Source organism: Colobus angolensis, unplaced genomic scaffold, assembly GCF_000951035.1.
Source record: "Colobus angolensis palliatus isolate OR3802 unplaced genomic scaffold, Cang.pa_1.0 Scaffold44, whole genome shotgun sequence".
Classification (NCBI taxonomy): Eukaryota; Metazoa; Chordata; class Mammalia; order Primates; family Cercopithecidae; genus Colobus; species Colobus angolensis.
In genome coordinates this window covers 3,611,414-3,616,578 of record NW_012117821.1, presented here as the reverse complement: position 1 = coordinate 3,616,578, position 5,165 = coordinate 3,611,414, and positions in this window count along the sequence as shown.

Sequence of the window (5,165 nt, the reverse complement as noted above, 5' to 3'; positions counted from 1 at the left end):
TGTGGTGTGTGTGCCTGTGGGGAGTGTGCCTGTGTGTGTGGTGTGTTTCTGTGTGTGGTGTGTGTGCCTGTGGGGAGTGTGCCTGTGTGTGGCATGTGCTGCATGTGTATAGTGTGTGTGCCTGCGTGTGCATGTTGTGTGCCTGTGTATGTGGTGTGCATGCTTGTGTGTGCCTGTGTGTATGGGGTGTGTAGTGTGTGGGGGGTGAGGATTGAAGTGCTCTCCCGGGTGACCAGGGCTGCTGGGAAGGTTCTCTCTGCCTGGAACCCAGTGGGCAGGAAGGACCTTGCAGGAGAGAGAACAACAGGGCAGAGGCCAGAGGGAAGGGGGAGAGGGAGGGGAAGTGGGAGGGGCTGGTGTGGCCTGAGCAGAGACTGGGAGGGAAGCCGCATGGGGCAGTAACCCAGACACAGGCTGGGGGTGGTGCAGACCCATGAGAGCGGGTCACGCTCCAGCTCCAGGTGTTTCAAAGGTGGGGTTGATGGGATTTGCTGAGAAGAGGAGGTCAGAAGGGAGAAGACAGAATTCCAGAAGATGCTCGGCCACAGGCATGACCCCCACAGTAGCACACACGCGTGCACACATGCTTCCCCACTGACAGGAGCACACACACGCGTGGATACACGCCTCCCCACTGACAGGAGCACACACACGCGTGGACACACGCTTCCCCACTGACAGCTGTGGCCTGGTGAGAACGGGCTGAGGACAGCTGCCTCAGCGACCCAGGCTCAGACACCACCAGTGCCCCATGTGGCCTCGTGGAATCTGCGGCTCAGAGCTCCTGTCTGCCCATTTGCACGTAGGACCCATGAATGGAGGGGCACTCTGGCCATGTGGCTCTGCTCCTGTCCTGCAGATGTCTTGGTGACGAAACCCCGTCCATGCATGAGGAGGAAGGTAGGGGCATCCCTGGAGCTGGCCCGTGCCAGGCCAAAGTGCTCCTTTGAGCTGCCCAGGGCTGTCCTAGTGAATGCCCCCAGACTCTGACAGCCCAGGAGGGCCGGGGGCGTCTGCATTCGGGAGTCGGTTGGAGAAGGGGAAGAGGGGAGAGCAGGAAGCTTTCGTAGCTGCTCCAGGGCCGTCGGGAGGGCACAGTTGCCTGACCCCCAGAACTTCACTGATGCTTACCCCCCGTGCCCGCTGTGTGGGCCCAGCTCCCAGTGTGGACACCACCTCTTCTAGCTCTCACTGCCTCATGCAGGCCTCCAGGGCTTTCCTGAATCCATGTCTCCCAGGGCTGGGTCCTGGTTGTTCCCCACTAGGGAGCTGCACCTCTCCATCACCAACAGGCATGGGCTGACACCTTCCAGGAAGCACAGGATCACACCTCCCAGCGAGCGCGGGGTCACAGCCCCCAGGGAGCGCAAGATCACACCCCCCAGGGAGCGCGGGAGCACACCCCCCAGCGAGCACAGGAGCACACCACCCCCCCCCAGGGGAGCCACAGGTTCTTGATGGGACAAGGCCTGCGCTCAGCAGAAATGCTCCTGGTATTTCTTGGTGTCTGCCCATCAGTGGTCCCCAACCTGGCTGCCTGTCAGAGTCACCCAGGGAGCCCCTAAAAGTTCGCATTCTAGGTCCACCTCTAGGCCTTCTAAACCTAGAAGGTAGAACCTGTGGTGCTTGAGGTCCCACACCCCACCCCATAGGATTCTCTGCTCGGCTGCACTTGGAGCTCACTTCACTTCAGCTGCATGGAGACAGTAGCCCCACCTGTCCCCACACACCCACACTTCTGCAGGAAGGAGTCTCCCGTCAGAGCCCACAGCGGGCTGGGCCTGCGGCTGCATGAAGTCGAATACTAAAACCTCCTGAAGAGGGATCCAGGAAACCCCACTGAATAAAGTTAGAGGTGCGCACATGCAGCGTTATGTCTGCGTTAAAGTCACAGGTGTGCACAAGTATTTCATATGCTTTGGATGAAGTTAGAGGTGTGCACACAAAGCATTGTGTGTGCTTTAGATGGAGTAGGAGGCGTGCCCATGTAACAGTGGGTGCTTTAGATGCAGACATAAAACGTAAGCATATATTTTACATACGTGTCATAGGAAACATACCACTGCATGGGAGTCAGATTTAAATATTTCTAATGTAATGAAACCTACCCGGAACATAAAAGGGAGCCATTCATTCTGATCCAACAATCTCACAAATGAGACTTTGTCATGAGGACAATTTCAACAGAGGAGAAGAAACAGGCCGAGGATCCAACCGAAGTGAGGCAGGCCATCCAGGGAGGCGATGTGGCCGTCTGAGGGTGCTGGATGTGCACCTGTAGCACATGGGAGGAACAGACCCTGCGACAAGGTCCCACAGCCCTGGGGTGACCGCTGAGGCGTGGGAGGCATGGATGTTTGTCCAGATTTCCCCTGACAAGGCAGCCTGCAAGGTGAGAAGGCGGCATCGTCATCCTTGCCCAGGGGCCCGGTGAAGCCCATCCTGACCTGCCAGCAGTGTTCAAGGGTACACTGCTCCCCCAGGAGAGCCCCTCCAGGCATACAAGGCTCAGGCACACAGCCTGTGTTCCCAGTGTGGTCAGGTCTCCAAAGGACTCTGAGGCCTGGGAGAGACTCCCCAGCTCCGTGGGCCATCCCCATCACGCCCTCAGCCTGGGGAAGCCGGCAGGGGTTGGAGGGACTGGGCCTGCTCCTCCTCCTGTCCTCCCAGCCCAAGCTGGGAGGACCTGCAGGCTGCCTTGGCTCGACTCGGGTTGGGTTGTAATGACCCATAGCCTCTCTTGGAGACTGGGGACTGTTTCTGTACCCCAGCCTGAAACCCCTGACTGTTTCTGTACCTTTCTAATAATACCCCAGGAGCGAATACTTCCACAAAAGCCACATGCACTTTCCGCCCCAAACATCTTGCTTTTTTTTTCTTTCCAAATTGACAAATGGAAATCACGTAGGTTTGGGAGAAGCCGAATTCCCTGACATCTGTTGAGAACTGACATGTTCAACAGAGCAAGAATCTCACTACCCTTTGGGACTTTCTCAAACTCATTTTAAAACTAGAAGTCACTAGACTAGACTGAATGCTCCTTATACGGGTGGGGATGATTTCAAAGACTTCCTAAAGGTGGGCGACTGACCATACAAGAGCAGCCTCCTCCATGCTTGCATCCTTTACCACTGTATGACAAATGATCCCAAAGCCTGGAAGCTTAAAACGGTGCCTGTGTATCATCTCACAGCTTCCAAGGGTCAGGAATCCAGAAACATCTCAGAGGGTCTCTGCCTTGGGATCCCTCTTGCCCCAAAATTGCAATCAAGGTGTCACCTTGCCCCAAATTTATAATCAAGGCAAATTTTGATTGCCCCAAAATTGCAATCAAGGTGTCACCCAGGGCTGGGGGCTTATCCGGGGCTCATCTGGGGAGAGCTCCACTTCCAAGCTCACTCACGGCGGTTGGCAGGATTCGGGGCCCTGAGTGCCATTGGACTGAGGGCCTCAGGTGGTGACTGGCCGTTGGCTGGAGGCCACCCTCAGTTCTTTATGATGTGGGCCTCCCAGCACAGCCACCTGCTCCATCACAACCACAAGAGGAGAGTCTGCCAGCAAGATGGAAGTACCATCTTTTATGCCAATCACAGAAGGGATGCACCATGTCCCTTGCTATATTCTGTGGGTTAGAAGCAAATTACTACGCCCAGCCCAGATTCAAGGGGAGGGGACTCCACAAGGCTGATGGTGCGGGAGTTGGGTAGCAGCGGTGCCAGCTTTCAGTCGGCCTGCTCAGCGTTCAGGAGGTGTGAGTGTTGGTGCCCGAGTGCTCCTTAACTCTGGGACCTGAAGTATGTTTCTTAACCATCCATGCATGGGATAGGTCGGAAGCGAGATGTCCGGCTGCCTGGTTTCCTCATCCACAAAAAAGACGGAGCTTCCACAGCTTGCAGGGCCAGATGAGTTAATGGCTGGGAAACGCTTTCTTCCAGGGCCCCAGCAACTGTCATGCACTCAGTCACACCGGTGCTGCTCACCACGTGCTGGCCAGGGGATCTCAGGGTGCCACTGATCACAGAGCAATCTCTTAGTGTCCAGAACCTGCTGGGTGTGCGGCCCTGGTTGTCAAGTGAGTATCTTGAGAGAAGAGAATGTCCTGCCTGTGATGACCTCAAGTACACCCAAAGAGACCAGACTCACAACTGAGACCCCCCAAGAGTCACTCAGAGACCAGGAACTCCCAGGCTGAGCGCCGAGCCTGCTCTAAGCAGGCAGAGTGTTCAGGACAGGCTTCCAGGAAGAGGTGGGATCTCACCCTCCACAAGAAGGTAGAACGTGGAGATGGACCGAAGAAGCCGTTTGGATACCTTTCTCAAGTATGCCTTTGTGATGTCCGTCTGTCTGTCTGTCTGTTGGAGGTCTGCATGGAACGCTGTTCATGGAATAGCCCTCTGCCCTCTGCACTTGGAGGCTGGGTCCTGGGGCTGACCCTCTGCACCTCTCTGCCAGATTCCAAAAGATGAGAGCACAAAATGAGAAGAGGTGGTCTTCCCCCGTGGGGTAGAGCGAGCCCCTGTTTTCATAGCTGGAACCAGGGTGGGAGCTTGGGTCACACACCGCCAGTCCACGTTGGTCCAGTTCCAACCCTGTCCCACTGCAAATGTCATGGAGGAGGCAGCCGTGCCCTCGGGTGCTCGCGAGGCAGGTGGAGGTCGATGTGGGCCTGGGACTAGGGCCATCTGGCGTTTGCTGTGCCCCTCTTGAGCTCCCACTGCCCATGCAGCACCAGCAGGCTCTGGGGAGGGACGCAGATCCTGGGTGGAGTGGATCTGACCCAGGCCTGGGAGGATGAATTCCCGACCCCTGACCCTGCCTGTCTGCCTCAGCCCAGGGAAAGCCGCCCTGCTAAGCTTGGTTCCTCCCTCCGGGGAGCATTCCAGGAGTGAGGAGTTCCACGGGGCTGGCTGGGTCTGGGTGCAGCTAGCAAGCCCCCCACCCACTCCCAGCCACAGTCCTGATGCCAGATGCCACGCTGCTTTCTCAGGTTCTATTGGCTTCGACTCTTCTTGGAAACACACCACTCCTGTCGCATGCTCCCCAAGGCAGGGCAGGCCCCACGAGCCCGTGGCTCTGCCTCACCTCCCTGGAGGAGCCTTGCCCACCCAACTTTTGTGCCAGGCATGAAAGTCGCTTAGATCAGTGCCGGGCACACAATAAAGACT